This window comes from Neovison vison, chromosome 4, assembly GCF_020171115.1.
Source record: "Neovison vison isolate M4711 chromosome 4, ASM_NN_V1, whole genome shotgun sequence".
Classification (NCBI taxonomy): Eukaryota; Metazoa; Chordata; class Mammalia; order Carnivora; family Mustelidae; genus Neogale; species Neogale vison.
In genome coordinates, this window is record NC_058094.1 from 5642704 (window position 1) to 5660241 (window position 17538).

The window sequence follows — 17538 nt, forward strand, 5'->3', positions numbered from 1 at the left end:
GCTTGCTGGGGAACTAGTACAGCAGCTGGGAAACTAATTCAGTCATTCTAGAAAGAGGGATCTGAATGGCACATTACAGTGCCTGTTGCAACATCTCAGCTGATGTTAAACTGAGGCTCAGTGCTAAGCTCTTCCTAGGGTTGTTCTGTGATTAATTGAAAATGACACTCCTCCTCATAAAATGGTGTTGAAAATATTTGGGGTTTTTTTCCCACATAAATACATCCTTTTAATTTTTTTGTGTGGTTTAGTAGGGTATCTGTTCAATCTCCAATTACATGGAACTTTCAACAATGAATTAGTAGAATCCTGCATCACACTGCGATGACATTTATTGAAAGGTTTTCTCTTTGATCACTGCCTTTTTCCCCAGCCTCCTTGTTCCATCAGAGAAAGCCATTCAGTCATTATTGGAAGGGTTAATGTGCCTATAGACTGAATATTCCCATCTGTTCAGATAAGAAAAATAGAAGAGAACATAATAAAACTTCCTTTCTTCCTAAAGGATGAAACATTTTCTTAAATAACTGACCCAGAATGATATAATTAAATACTTTTGGATCACTTACATTTATTTTTTGTTTTATTTTAGATCACTTATATTTAAATATATCATTCAATTTTCCTTAAAACTTCTTGATGTAAGTTTTTATAGATGAGAATTTGTCCCCAAGAAAGGTTAACTTTTTCAAAGGTGACACAGCAGGCAAATGGGACTTTGAAGGGAATGGAGATTAGAACAAATGTGTTTAGTATTTACTCAGCATGAGGCACTGTAATGATACATCTTCCTGTGTCCCTCTTTCACAGAAGAAAGAAATGATGACTAAGTCACATACAGCCCAGGCATGAACTATATTCCCTCAGATTTCAAAACCTATGTGCATCCCAATCTATCAAGTCCCTTTTAAAAAAGAATTAATTTAATTTAATTAACTTATACTGTATTACTAGATTCCGAGGTAGAGTTTGGTGATTCGTGAGTTGCATACAACCACCCAGTGGTCATTGCATCAAGTGCCATCCTTCATGCTCACCCCCCAGTTAACCCATCCCACGACTCACCCACCCCCAGCAACCCTCGGTTTGTTCCCTATGGTCAAGAACTCTCTTATGGTTTGCCTTGCTCTCTATTTTCATCTTATTTTCAAGTGCCTTTCATTTTGATAATATTTGAGAAAATTGCTAACTTTGAGTTCCTCAATACTGCTTTACTTATAATCATAACCAAAATTATAGCTAAAACATGCTATGAATTTACCAGGTACCATCAGATGTGTAGTTGTGAGACTTCCAGAAGATGAACAGAAAGAAGAATATCTTCCTTCTTATTTCTTGAATCTGGATGAATTAAAAATGTTTTTTCTCTCAGTGATTGATGCTTATACATAGGACAGCTTACATAATCACCACAGCCCCATAGGTCTGGTTCCTAAGCCGTGAAGTTCTGGCTTGGAGTTGGTCCCATAACTGAAAGCATCACTGCCAAGGGGCGACAGGGTGACAAAAGATGTCAGTTAGTGTTCATGACCCGCTAGCCACATTTCCTGATCCATAACTATCAGATGCTTATCTGAAGAACATAAGAACATTTGGAATGTTCTTAAATGATCCCAGACTCTCACCCAGGAAGGCAGGTTTAGGGCTGTCAGTAGCTGGCAAGGACAAACAAAAGGTTTGTGTTTCTTATGGCTCAGTGTCTTAGATAAGCCAGACGTGTACTTTCCTACCATATCCCCAGTTTCTCCTTAATTTACTAGGAGAAAAATAAAATCATCTTTCAACTTTTGCTTTTATGGCCCTGTTTCTGGACATTTTTAACCTCATCTTTGCTTTTTCGATTGTTACCTAGGACATCTTCTGATCACCTGGTCCATCTTGTTCCTGTTCATCACATTCACTGATGCAAGGACAGGACTCTGTTGTAGTCACTGCTTTATCTCCAGGGCTGAAGACAACACCCAGTGAGCTGAAGTGAGCCAATTCATTTCTCTGTTCAAAATTCTTATGTGGCTCCTGATAGCTCACCTTCTAGAGTTATCTTCCTCTCCCACATAGGCTTGACATTGCTGCAGATTCATTTTACTGATACTTAAACTAATCATCCCTATCAGTCAGGGATCACTCAGAGAGCAGAACCAGTATGCGCGCGCGCACACACACACACACACACACACACTTAACTGTTAGAACCAAGCTCCTCCAACTGCAGAGTTGGATAACACTTTCTGTAGGTGTTTTTTTCTGCAGATTGAAGCACACAGGCAGGCAAGGCAGGCAGGGAACAGGAGGAACAAACTGAGACCCCGTGAACAGAAACTGACCCCAAGAAGAAAGACTGAAACTCGTGTCTGTGTTTGTTGCCTGTGAATGGAGGTCTAATGGAGACAAAGCTGGAAGTGAAACCCAGCCTGCTCAGAGAGCTTGATAACACTGATATGGTTTTGATCTTCAAGAGTGTTCTACTTGTCTGCTGCAAGAAGGTGGAAACCAGATTCAAATTTATGCCGTCTTGCTTGATTTTGGAGATTGTATTACCCGAGCTCATAACCCAGTACGGATCTTTCTTGACTTAACAATGGAGTTACGTCCTGATAAACCCATCCTAAATAGAAAATATCCTAAATTCAAATGCCTGTAGTATACCCAACCTACCAAACGTCACTCCTTAACCTAACCTACCTTAAATGTGCCTGCAACACCTGCATAAACCTACAGTTGGGCAAAATCCCCAAAACAAAACACATTTGATAATAAAGTGTTGACTATCTCACATCATTTATGGAGTATGCTATTGAAAGTAAGAATAGCAGTGTCTGTGTGGGGCAGAACAGCTGTCAGTGTGTAGGTGGTTGGCCCTGATGATCACTGGCCGACTGGGAGCTGTGGCCACCACCACTGCCCTAGAGCAGGAAGCAGGACTGTCCTGCATATGGCTAACCCGGGTGAAGATCCAAGTTAAAAATTCCAAGTATGATTTCTACTGAATGTGGATCGTTTTCACACTGTTGTGAGGCTGAATAATTGGAATTTGGGTCTGTCGGTGCTTTAGAAGTTACTGTATAAGGCACCTGAGTAGGCTTAGTCGGTTAAGCGTCTGCCTTTAGCTCAGGTCATAATCCCGGTGTCCAGGGATAGAGTCCTACATCAGGCTCCCTGCCTGCTTCTCCCTCTGCCTCTGTCTCTCTCTCTCTCTGTCTTTCATGAATAAATAAATAAAATCTTAAAAAAAAAAGTTACTGTATGATGTTTCTGTCTGTCACTGGTGACCACTCTCACTTTCTTACTCCATCCAGCTCTTCTCAGCCTGTCACTGGGTCTGACCTGACCTTCTTTCAGTGAACAATTGATCCTGTTGTTCCTATCTTCAGTATCGATGCTTTTACTAAAAATGAAATCTCCTCATACTTGGATCTTGGCTCAGTGCACAATTGTCTTCTGTCCTTGAGCTGACACATTTGACCATGGGTATTCTGACCCATACTGATTTCCCTTTACAGTGGGACCATGGTATTGGTCCCCAATTCTGACCATGGGTATTGTTTACTCCAAACTGTGAAGTGCCTCAAATACAATTATTTTATCCTGGCACCATGTTCTCCTGGAATAAGTTTGCTTCAGCATCCATGTTCTTAATATACTTTGATTTCTGAGGACCTCATTATTTTATTAATCCAAAACAAAGCTGCTGATATTCATTATTACATTCTTGGTTAACAAACAAAATAAGAAGTTCTATGCAAGAATTTTTTCAGCTTGGTCGACTCCTGGCATCTTACTGTACCCTACGGGTTTCCCACTCTGTATGCCAGAGGACATGATTTCCAAAATGCCGGCAGGTATGTGCTCTTCTGAGAGCTCACAGGTGAGATTTTAGTGCACTAGGAAGACATTTCTGTCAAGCACAGGAACTTTAAAGGAAAGCTCTGAACACTGTGTCACTGTTGATGTCTTCAACCCTCAGGCAAGAGACTAGGGGACTTTAACAGGGGAAAGCAAAGTATTTCTTAATCTTATTAACCTTATGCTTCCATGCCCTCAGAAGCTGCCTCCGGGCCTGGCTCCCACTGGATGCCTTGGCAGCTTTAGCAGGCATGGGGCGACACTTTTTTTTTTTTAAACATGAGATGAATTACAGAAGTGTCCTTCAGATCTGAGGAAGCTAGATGTCCTGACTAGGTTAGGCCTGTCCTGGTTTCTGAGTAACTGTTCTGACTGGATAGGACTCTGGGAAATATTCCAGGCAGATTATGGTATAAAGTCAGTCCCATGGAACAGGCTCGCATGGTATGAATGAGGGCTTCCAAAACTGGAGTAATTCCTGCACCATCATTAGGATACCATCTTAATTACATTTTCCCTATTTAACTCAAATCTCAAATTGTTTTTACTAGAAGAATGAACTTTATATTACCACTGTAAAGGGAAATCAATATGATATGTCATAAAAATATGTCAACGAAATATAATAAATAAATGTAATGAAAATCATCATTCTTAATTAAAGAGCACTTTTTTTACATACCTAGAGTAAAATCAACCACTTTTGTAACATTATGCTATTTGTTACTTAAATGAGATATAAGTCCTGTACCACACAATTCCAACACGTAAAGAACTTGGAATTTATTACTCTTCTCCTCACACACACACAAAAAAACGTAAACTCGATATTAACAACTTTTTGGATCTATGAGAGAACAGGCATTGCACGACAAACCACTGCTCTGAAGTGTGAGAGAAATGTGCACCCAGAATCATGGCCAAGTTTTATTTACCCAGAACAGAAGCTGCTGGAACCATACATTATTAGAGGGCAATTTTGAAGAATTGCTGGAGGCTAAGTTTGGACCAGTGTGGGAATGAGAAACTCCTGTCTTAGGGTGGGTAGCACACACTCATGACTCAGCGAGAAGATTCTCACAGTGAAAACACCAAAGGATTCTCTGTGACTCCAGCAGGAAGGGGGGAAGGCTAATCTTTGTGGAATACACTGGAGTGTCCCCCATAACAAATGTTTCTGTTCCAGAGAAAAAGAGCTCTTCAGAACCTCATCCCACATGCACAAAGCACATTTCCCTACTCCCCCCACATGTAGAATCTGTCTCCTATTATGATGGAACAGTAAATAAATAAATAAATAAATAAATAAATAAATAAAAGTAAAGAAACATGTGTGAAGGAACATTGCAGTCCAGGCACACAGGACCACTGAAACAATGACTTATTAAAATGCTCTAGAGCACTTGCCTCCCCAGCCCCCAGACCCTACCACCAGCAGAACAGAAGGAAGGACAGCAGAAATGGCTGTAAGACACAGACTCTCTCTGAGGAGGAGTATTTAGGGAAACCCAACACCAACAGGGAAGACAAAGACAAGAACACTAGAACAAACCTGTGCCTCTGACACCTTAATTACAAAAAATTAAATACAGTCTCAACCCCAGCCAGAGTCACATAAAAACTCACACTAAAAGGGCGATGACTTCAGTTTCTAACATCCAAGATGTCATGTTTGGTTTTCAACAAAAAATGCAAATCATGCCTAAAGCAAGAACAAAACACATTTGTGTTAAAACAGAAGTGTTAAACAGAAGTTAGACAAGGAAGTCATCAGAGCCAGACTCGTGACACAGATGTTAGAATTACAGACAGGGATTTAAATAACGAGGATGAATATGCTAAGTGCTGTAATGGAAAAGATAGACAACATGCAGGAACAGATGGGCAACAGAAGTAGAGTGGAAACTCTAAGGAAAAAAATTAAAAAGAAATGTTAGAAGTAAAGAATATCATAAGCATAAATGAAGAGCTACTTTGAGGGTTCATGGTAGACTGAACAACACCCAGGAAAGGATCAGTGAGCTCAAAGATAGATTGATAGAAACTTTCTAAGCTGAAAAGCAAACAACGGAAAGAAAACAAAACTACAAAATCACAGAAGAACATCCAAGATCTGTATAACACACATATCTAGACATATCTAATATACGTCTAATTAGAATACCTGAAGGAGAATAAAGATAAAAGAAGAAATACTCGAAGTGCTAATGTCCCAGATTTTTCTAAAATTAGTGACAAAAACCAAAGCACAGACCCAGGAAGCTCAGAGAATGCCAAGCACCATTAATACCAAAAATTAAAATAAAAATCTACACTAGACATATCATATTCAAACTGCAGAAAAGCAATGAGAATAGGGAAATCTTGAAAAAAAGTCAGAGGTTGGGGGGGGGATAACTTACCTCTAAAAGGAACACAAAAGGATTACAGAGGGATTCTTGTCACAGACCATGCAAAGAGGAAAAGAATGGAGTGAAATATTTTTTTTAAAGATTTTATTTATTTATTTGACAGAGAGAGATCACAAGTAGGCAGAGAGGCAGGCAGAGAGAGAGAGAGAGAGAGAGGAGGAAGCAGGCTCCCCGCTGAGTAGAGAGCGCAATGCGGGGCTTGATCTAGGACTCTGAGATCATGACCCGAGCCGAAGGCAGAGGCTTGAACCCACTGAGCCACCCAGGTGCTCCAGAGTGAAATATTTAAATGGTTGAAAGCAAAACAAAACAAAACAAAACAACAACTTGTAATTGTATGCCCAGTAATATTATCCTTGGAAATTGATAAATAACTAAGAAAAAATTGTTAGCAGATCGTCACTGCCTGGAGTATTAAAAAGTTCTCCAGGGAGATGGGAAAAGATACAGGTAGGAAACTCAGATCTACATTAAAAAAAAAAAAAAAAAAAGAAAAGAAAAAGAAAAAGAAAAAAAAATGTTTTGGAGAGTGGGAAAGAAGTGATGATAAATTTTCTGTTTTTCTTATTCTTAGTTGATGTAAAAAACACCTCCTTGCCTGTTTGTTTAAAGTAATAATAGGGGTTCCTGGATGGCTTAGTCAGTTAAGTGTTTGCCTTTGGCTGAAGTCATGGTCTCAGGGTCATGGATTGAGTCCAGTGTTGGGCTCCCTGCTAAGTGGGGTAGTCTAGGTGTTCCACTCCCTCCCTTCTGTTCTTCCCGTTGCTTGTGCTCTCCCTCCCAAATAAATAAATAAAAGATTAAAAAATAAAGTAATAATAACAATATAATTGGTAATTACAGCATACAGGAAAGTGAAATAAATGGCAGCAACAGCACTGGGGATGGGAGTGAGAAGCTGGGAACACTTTGTTACATAGTACCTGCACTAACATAAAGTGGTACAGTGTTATTGGATGGTAGGCTTAAATTACTTTAAAATGGATACTGAATACTCCACGGCAACACCTAAAATTTAAAAATATGTGCATGTGTGTAATTATATGTATAAGTAATATGCTAAGAGAGGAGATCAAATGAAATACAAAATGCTCAATTAAAACCAGAGAAATCAGGAAGAAAGAGAGGGGTAAGGAATAGAAAACAGTTACATCCAACAGATTTCATCCAACTATACCAATAACCATAACAATTGAAAAGTATGTCAATTAAGAACAGGGATTATCAGAGTAGATTAAAAAAAGCAAGACTCAGCTATACCTTCTGTACAAGAAACCTACGTTAAATATAAAGATATAGGTCAATTAAAAGTGAAGAGATAAACATATAGCAAGCTAACACTACTCAAAAGACATCTACAGTAACTATATTAATCTTAAAACAGACTTCAGGAGGCGCCTGGGTGGCTCAGTTGGTTAAGCAACTGCTTTCGGCTCAGGTCACGGTGCCGGAGTCCCGGGATCAAGTCCCGCATCAGGCTCCCAGCGCCATGGAAAGTCTGCTTCTCCCTCTGACCTTCTCGCCTCTCATGCTCTCTCTCACTGTCTCTCTCTCAAATAAATAAATAAAATCTTTAAAAAAAAAAAAAAAAAAAACAGACTTCAGAACAAAGAAAATGATCAAAAATAAAGACATGTATTGCAGACTGATAAAGGAGTTAGTTCTCCAAAAAGGAACTCACAGTTTCATTAAGCATGGGGACTGGGGAAGTCATTCCCACCACCAACACATTAGTAACACAAACTGCTTTGGTTATCAAAACATTTTTACATATCTAAGCTTGTTTAATTGTCTGTCACAATGACCTGCTATACAGATTGCTTGATATAGGCCTAATGAATGAGAACACCAGGTCTTCGAGCCAGGGTTTTAGCAGGCAAGTCCTCCTCTCTGTTTACTACCCTAACTTATGCTCTTAAATTGGCCTTTTAACGTAACTGTGCTCTGTCTGTACATCATCACCCTCGTGACCCTCGTCACCGTCCTCATCATGTCCATCTACACTGATCTTCTCTCAGCCCAGGTTATGTGGAAGAAGACTGCATGAGTAAAGAGAGAATCTCGGGCAGACGCCCAGCTGACTGTGGAGTCCGTCGAGGGGCTCGGTGCCCTGACTCTGAGATTGTGATGTGAGCTGAACTCGATTTGGATGCTCAGTAGACTGAGGGTGCCCTGAAGCATTTTGTATATATTTTTTCATTCCATGAAGCAGTATTAAAGCCACATAGTAACTTGTTTTCCAATGACATAGAGTTCTTCAGTTACTTTCTTACTGGGGTCAACTTAAGAAATATAGTAAGATCTAGTATTAAAAGAATCTGATGTATTTTAGGTCACTTTACTTTTAAAAAAATGTAATAAGCTTCGATCAATAAATAGAATTGGACATAAATTCCTGCTGTTCATCAGAAAAAAATGGGCTTACTCATATTTCTAAAAGTTTTCATTTCCTTCCAAGAAATGGTGTTAATGGCTCATAATGTGACAGATGAATATGACGAATATTACAATTGTCAGTGCCAACAGGAAACCTCTCAAGGTCCTTAAAAACAGAATAAATTGTACAGTATCTTCAGGGTATCACTGGGTGGGGGGATGTTAATGTAATTTATTTCAATTATGCATTTGCAAGGTTACGAAGAAATTATAACGTATTTACTCATAATTATTTATTCACTGCCTGGGATATGGCAGGAGCGGTGCTAAGTGCAGCGGATCCCAGAAAGTGTATTCAAACCAACGATGTTTTCGGACCTCATGCAACCTCCCATCCATTCACCCGGTTACTCCGCACCAGACTGTGGGATAGAAACACAGATCTGCACTTGAAGCCACACTTGAATCCAGTAACCGGCACTGACTTGGTATCAACTTGAATCCAAGCTCTTTTGTAGTATGTGACTTTCTGAAATCTCTCTATCAACCCATCCCGTGAAGACATTGATACAAAAGGAATTTTGGTAACTTACTTCGAACAACAGAGCACTAAATGATATTTTTCCTCTGCTCTTGATTTGTTCGTTTTGTCCTAATGCCAGAGCAAGCAATCTTAAACTCAAGGGGCTTTAGAACAGAGTAAGGTGATGATGCCGACCTGGCCCCACACAAACTCCCAAGGCCAAGGGCAAACCATAGCCACCTCTATTTCTGTGTCACTCTGTGCCTCCCCATCCACCAGTCTGTCTTACAGACCGCCCTCCTCACGAGCAGTGATGGGCTCTAACCCGCCCCCCACCCCACCCGGTGAGCCGGCCACCACCGTGAGCCTTCAAGTCATCTGTTGTGCCAGCCACAAAGAAGGAGACGGTGGTGGAAACAAGAGTAACCCAGTGCGACGGATTCCACGGTCATAACCGAAAATGACATCTGTGAGGCACTGACGGTCCTCAGGGCACCGCGCATGCAGCTCTTGTCCCTCTTTTGGATGCTCACCTGTACCCCACAATCCAGAAAGCAGGTACCATGACATCAGGCTGACGGGGGTAATGCTGAGACTCGTGGGAGGGGCGGGGAGGCTTTTAAGTCCACATAGTTAAGGAGGATAAATAGATTTCAGACAATCCAGACTATGATGTGCTTCCATTGATCTTGGCACCAACTGGTGGAGCGCAACTCAATTCTGACACGGACTACCCAGAGTGAGTGTTGGATCCCACAAGTTTAAGGGCATACTTCCCAACAAGACAGTAGCCCCCACTTGAGAAGAGAGCCACGTGGTGTCCCCGGGCTTGCCCAGCGTGGACCAATGGGATATAAATCTGGGCACAGAGATGGTGGGGGCTCCTGCAATGCAGCACATGTCCAGTTGTTTTTTGGGAGGGAAAGAGTAGGATAAGATATGAGCAAATGATAAAAAATGATGCATGAGTCCACTGCATTCTACTTACCAGCGACACCAGGCCAAGTGGTGCACACGGTGCGGAGGGCTGCGGCTTGCAACAGTGCACTGAGGGTCATTGGACCCAGGACAGAGCTGGTGGCATCTGGAGCTCAGTGGGTTAAGCCTCTGCCTCTGGCAGGGGTCATGATCTCAGGATCCTGGGATCGAGTCCCGCATCGGGCTCTCTGCTCAGTGGGGAGCCTGCTTCCCTCTCTCTCTCTGCCTGCCTCTGCCTACTTGGGATCTCTCTCTGTCAAAAACAAAAACAAAACAAACAAAACAAACAGAAAAATGCTTAAAAAAAAAAAAAGAATTAGAGATTCTTAGGGGCTGACATTTCTGAACCATCTCAGCAGAGTGAGAAAGCACACATGAACACACTTTGCTGTTAACAGTAACAGCAGCCTTTCCTCACTGAACGAGGGTATTATGCCAGAAACTGCTGGGCTTCATTATCAAGAAACTCTCAAGAGCCCCCTCGAGGCAGGTTTCATGCTTCTTATTTCACAACAGGTCATCTGAGGCTCTGAGAGGTTAAACTAACTCACCAAGGTCCTAGGACCCGAGCTGTAGAAGGCAGGGTTCTGACCCCGGCCCGTCCGGTGTCCCGTTTCCTCATGCCATCTCGGCTACTATGGGATTTTATCACCCTACTCCTGCCTCCCCAGCTTGCCCTGCCTTATCATCGCTCTCCTAATCATCCCTCCAGAAACCGAGCTGCTCAGCCTAATGAAACACAGGCCACCGTGACATGAGCCAAACCCAGAGGGGCCCTAAGAATGGGACGAGGCCCAAATCTCTCCGACAGAGGATGTGAAAACCGGCCCTCCTCATTAATCATGTGCTGTCAGAGACGCCCCAACCACACAGACTCCTCAGCCAAACGAATTCCAAACACAGTTATCTCCACTGAGAGCAATTAGCAAGTCGCACATTTAATATTGGGGAAGCAAGTCAAGGTCAGGGGTGAGCAGTCAGCGTGGCTTTGTTCCTCCTCTGCCCTTGGACATGTGGAGGGGAGGCCTGTCCTCCCACAGAGCACTTGGAAAGACGGATTCTATTTCTCCTGAGGTTCTGGGCGCTTCCTCTGCAGATGGCCCGCTGCCAGGAACACTAATCTGATTTCTCCAGAAAACTAATCCCATTTCTCCCTCAGGTGCAAATTTCCCCTCTTTGCACCTTTAATTAACAAGCTACTGTGATCAAGCAATCAAACCTTTTAAGCCCACGTTATTATTATATTTTAAATATCTGCTGAAAGAACGTATCGCGTAAGGTGTTAGTGTGGGTCTCCCTCGTCCCTCCTCCCTGCAGTGGGTTTGTTAATGCAGGGGGCGGGGCAAGTGCCTTGGGTCGGGGAGACACACATGGGTTTTCTGGTTGCTCAAGTCTCTGATTTCAGGCCAGTTTCAGCCTTTCCTTCTGATTCCACTAACTCACTTTCTAAATGACAGAGAGTTACCAAACAAACCAACAAACAAAACTGTTTATTTATTTATTTGTTTTATCTCAGGAATAATAATCATACTTATTTTTTATCCGCACGTGCGGCTGATAAAGCTCTCTCACCTTCATCAGCTCAAGATTCTGGCTGCTGCCGCTCTCTTGCTCTGGGCTCGTCTCCATCTCCCACCTTGCCCTCCTCCAATCGACCCCGTCTCACGATCTCTCTCAGGTCTGAGAACGAACCTCGCTCCCCACGACCGGGGCTATTCGCCCACCCGCCCCACCGTTTCCCAGATACCTCCTGCTCACTCCCCCCAGGACTTCTTCCCTGACTTCACTCCAAGTCAGGATCCTTTGCTCCGTGTGCTTTCTTGGGCCTGGAATCTTCTGTCAAAGAAATGAGCTCAACCGAAATCATATACTCTGTTTATTCTGTGTACTTTGTGTGGTTGCTTCCTTGATCCTGTCGACCCCACCAGAGACTAACCTCTGGAGAGGGTGACCTTGGTTGTCCTTTTTTGTCATTTTGTTCCCAGAGCACAGCACAGTGTTCTGCACATTGTGAATACTCAATATTTATTCACTGACTGACTCAATCTCGCTGTATCAGAAACCCATTATGTGCACCTGAAGAAGCAGAAATTGGGGCTCAGAAAGATAATGTACTTAGAGCTCGACATTGTCAACAAACACAAACCCTAGTCTTCTTCTTTTTCTTTTTTTTTTTTTTTTTGGATTTTTATTTATGTATTTATTTGACAGACAGAGATTACAAGTAGGCAGAGAGGCAGGCAGAGAGAGAGAGAGGGAAGCAGGCTCCCCGCTGAGCAGAGAGCCCGATGTGGGGCTCGACCCCAGGACCCCGGGACCATGATCTGAGCCAAAGGCAGAGGCTTTAACCCACTGAGCCACCCAGGTGCCCCACAAACCCTAGTCTTCTAATTGCCGTATCAATACTGTACCTTCTGCCCAACACACACACACACACACACACACACACACACACGCGCTCCTTTCCCTGATGTGGAGGGAAGATGAGGAATGCTCTAATCATAGACCTGGCACTGTATCTGGAGAAGAAAGAAATCCAAATCCATGTGATACATGCTACTAATTGGATTGTTTATGGGAAAATTCTTCATAAGCCTATAACTTCGATGCTCTGGAACACGAGGTAAGTATGCCAGTTGCTATGCTATTGTCTCTAGGCAGAACACCCACCCTTATATTCTCTGCTTCTTGGTGGTGTTGAGCTACTGCTTGGCCCAGAACATGGGTTGTGAAAACTGGCTCCCTTTTACCATCTGCCACTGGGGAGTCCTCCAGACAGGCTACATGACGGGGCCAGAAAGCAGAGGCATTCTTCGCTGTCTGCTGTCTGGTTCTGGTTTTGCTTCCTGTGTTCATGAGCACCACTGAAGCAATGGTTCTTCACCCAGAAGGAAGCAGTCCATTCCAGTCTTCAGTGCTTCCAGCACTCCCAGGATGTCATTACCCGTCCCTAGAGATGCTGGCCTTAACTGAACAGTTCTCTGCTCTGATGCTGAGTCCCCCTCTGCAGCCTTCCTCCTCCGATTGTCTTTCTAAGTGTTAATTCCAACTTCTTTCTGTGTTCCTGCTTTGTCTTTCCAAGTCCTCAAAACACAATGAGTGTTAACAATGAATACGTTAATTTTTCTCTCTTAAAATAACCAACGTGGCTTCTCTCCCCTAATTAGACCCTAACTGAAAAGATGGACATCAGTGAAATCTATCACATTAAACTTGTTGTGACAATGAAAGGATACTATGTGAAAATAAGTTTCCTAAATTATAATGCATAACATAGCTGTTAATTTTAACCTTGTCGGGTAAGATATAGTCATTGCATATGAACCCAGATAACAGAACTGCAGCTGTTTTTGTGAATGCTACTGGGAGGCATATTTTGTCCCAGTGAAAAAAGAAAAGTCCTGATTATATTATTCATAACAAGGATGATTACTTACGAGGTCGTCCTTTTTCCATCGGTGAAGAAATCCAAACCAAGGCCACTGACAACTGTGACAGATTCTATATGTATCATGTAAAAACTGACACACCTGAATATGTGTACGTTTGGGTGTGTGTTCATGATTCCACCAACAGCGCATTTATAAATGCCTACTATGTGCATATTACTATGTAAGGCACTTGAACTGGAGAAAGAGACATAATCTATGCCCAGAGGAAGTTTGCAGTGGCGGAGAGAGGACAAAACAGCATGGAAATACAATGCAGGGGTTTCAGGACACCGGAGGTAAACACACATTGTTATGAGACAACACGGAGGAGGCATCTACCTCCCAGGATGTGTAGAAGTTAGCCAGGCAGGAACTTTGCAACTGGGGTACTAAGAATAAAGGATAAAGCAATTGGGGTACTAAATAAAGGGTGTGGGTGGGCTGAAGGGAGGTGAGTGGGACCAAGGAAGGAAATGAGCAATGATTGATGAGCCCGAAGGAGAGAAGGAGAAAGGTCCGCGGTCTGTATTCCTGTGTTTGTCTCTCTTGTTCTGGTGAGCATGATTTGATTCCACCATGGCTCATGGATGAGCTTGCCCAGGCTGTGGCAATGAGAATAATATGCATGTAAGAGTTTTATTTGGGGGTGCCTGGGTGGTTCAGTTAAGTGGGCACCTTGGGCTCAGATCATGATCTCAGTGTCCTGGGATGGAGCCCCATATTAGGCTCTCTGCTCAGCGGAGGGTCTGCTTTTCCCTCTCCCCCTTATTCTGTCTATCACTCTTGCTCTTTCTCAAGTAAATTAAAAAAAAAAAAAAAAAAAGTAAGAGTTTAATTTGCACTTGGTCAGAAAAGAATAATCCTCATTTTCCTATATCTGCCTATTCTTACTAGAAGAATTAGGGAGGCATTACATAATTCAAGATGTTAAAGCATAAGAAATTGTCTGATACAGTCCTATTTTGAAAAAGAGGTATCAGTGATGATGCCACGTTTATAACCGAGACCACTGAAGTCTGGAGAGGCTCTGTGCACCACCTACGGTTAGACACATTGTCCTCACATAAAGACAGGAGCCCTCCAATCCTTTCACAATACCACGTGGCTGAAATTGTGTGCTTGTGTTTGAAAACATTTTTAATTATTTTGTAAGGTTTCAAATTTGCATTTCAAAGCAGACTTTTAGTATTTCTTGTTTCTGTTATTATGAATTTGTTTTCTTTTCTGATTTTTCTCAAGAGCCTGGGGAAATTTCAAATTCCAGAAAAGTGGCTTGGGTATCACTACCACCAATACACCCAGATTGTGGAAACACTAACATTTCAGTGTTCACACAGATTTTCAGAAGCAGGACAACCCCTTCTAGTGTAGCAGGTAAAGCCTTTTACCTTACCTTACCTTTACCTTATTAGCAGCAAAATAAAGTTCCTCAAGGAATATTCAAGATGTAGTCCAGACTCTTCTGTGACAACAGAATGCCAGATCATTATATTTCCAGCATTATTAAACATCCAAATAAATTTGTACTCAACACCTTGGCCCATCCTTAGGCCAGTCTCCATCTCTGAATTCTATCTGATTTTTCATCCTTTCCTATTTGCTTCACCCCAGAATGACAATGATTTGAAAAGAGTTAACTACTCACCGTGATTTGGGTCATAGCGGACCATGCCAGACAATGATTTACCCCTCTTGCTATTGTCAGCTCTTTTTAGAACATCTTAACATTTATCCACTGGAGGCAAACAGATCCTGGTAGTTTTGACCATTGCTGTCTGAAGCGTTAACTAACAGATTGCTGTCAGTATCAAGAACATTCTGTGCCAGATAATGAGGTGTTGCAACAGACAGGCAGTGATGTTGGGAACCCCTGAGCTGGTAATATGCATTCATAAATGTGAGGAGTGGGAGAGTGGCTTTCCTGTAAGGGCTGGATTCCAACCACAGGCGGGGGCTGGGCAGGCAAGAGGGAAAGCTCTGATGTTAGAGAAAACTAAGTTGAAGATTTAGAAATATGTGGAGATAGGGCGGGAAGCCAGGGACTCTAAGTGGAGCATAGAACCGCTCAAGTGTTGTCCGTAATATCACACGCTCCAAGAGCAGAGTCTGTTAGAAATCTTCACGCCCCTCACCAGGACTTATCTTAGAAACTGGAGCAGTGCTGTCTCCATGGGGGAATCAGGGAGTTCCACCTTTGGAGAGAAGAAATACGCACAGACAAGAAACCAAGAAATGAACAGACGTAGCCTTAATGTGGGTCATGGTGGAGGTTAAATGGGAAAGTAATTATTGTTCAGCAAAGAAAGATCCAGTAAGTTCAGAAAATCTGTGACATACACAAAAACATAAATATAAACACGTGTACATATAGAACATATGCATACAAAAATGCACAGAATTATTTGCATGTACGTGCATGCACATATGCACATACAATAGAATATAAACCTAGCTATGCAACCCCCATATGTACATACATGCACACACGTACACAGATGTATGTATTTCTATATACATATGCATGTATGCACACATGCACACACATACACTCATACCTAAGCTCATATACATATAGTTAATAAAGTCAGAGATGGTTTTACACATCAAATAATTGACTAATTCCCTATAGTTTACAGGTGTTCTTAGATACCTTATCTTATTTACACAGGCCACTTGGATTAAATTGCTTTGGTCACCAAATCCTCTTTTCATGGATCATGGAATACCTCGTATGAGACTCGCCAAGCTGACCAGTCCCAGGGCGATTTCTATTGCAAGGTTCAAGCAGTCAGATGGTTAGGAGAACACAACTGGGCACAGGACAGAGAACATATGATCATACCAGAAAATCCAAATATGCCATCGAGTCCAAGAAGGAATGCATTATCTGGAAATAGAGGTTGTAAAAGAGATACACAAAGAACAGGGAGAAAGGAGCAGGTCACAAAGGCAGGCTGAGAAAGAATGATTCATTCCATGTTCTGTCCTGCACTGGGGACTGCTGGCCACCAAATCACCCTCTTTGAACAATGGTGTGTGCACTGGTCTGAGCTAAAGATCCAGGGCTTGGGACACACAGTGTTCCTTGTCATTCATCTTAATTAGGAACAAGGTTTGGTAATATGAGGTTCGTACTGAGATAAGCTTTATGAGTCCAAAATGACATACACAATTACAAATACCTCCAATTTTGAGCCAATTTCTATTAGAATTTGAAGCTTTGGAAACTTGGCTTTAAACGAAAAGTGGACCATCTTATTTTTAAGTCAAGTTAAATTACAGCAAGTTGCTCTTACTGAAGCTATAGAAAGACAAAAGATATATCATTCTTAGAAATAGCCATAGCTCCTACTACTGAAACTTGTATTACTGTTAAAATGCATACTGTCCATCATCACTCCGAAATAAAAGCTCTCCTTGGGAATGAGATTAGATAAATCATGTATCAGGAAAAATGAGTCATTTTGGTGGGTGGTGGGGGGAGGAAGCCACCTCTTAGCTCACACATAGACCTTATTAGCTGAATGTCAAAATGGAATCATACAAGCTGAGAATGGGGTGGGCAGTGGGAGGCAGGTCCCCCAACAACTCGTACTAAAAAAAAAAAAAAAGAAAAAAAAGAGACAATTCTAAAAAGTTCAGGTAAGCTGCCTAAGGTTACCTGCCAGGTTAGCAGAAGTTCTGCAAACTACAATGAAGCTATTCGCAGTTTAAGCCAGCTGCTTCCCACAATGAATGTGAGCAAAGAATGTCTTGGCAATTGTTCTTAGAATCTAGGATCACTGACTTATTTGAGTCTTAAACACATTAGTAGTGGAAAACATCCTCCTCAGCCTCTGAAACATAAGTGAGGTTTTATTCCAGACCAAAGTTTAACAGTGGTTGAATATACCTCCTGGGGGAGGCTGCTTTATTTTTATTGATAATAAATCTCCAGTTTTCTTCCAGCAACTCCCCTTCAGAACCTCCACACCCA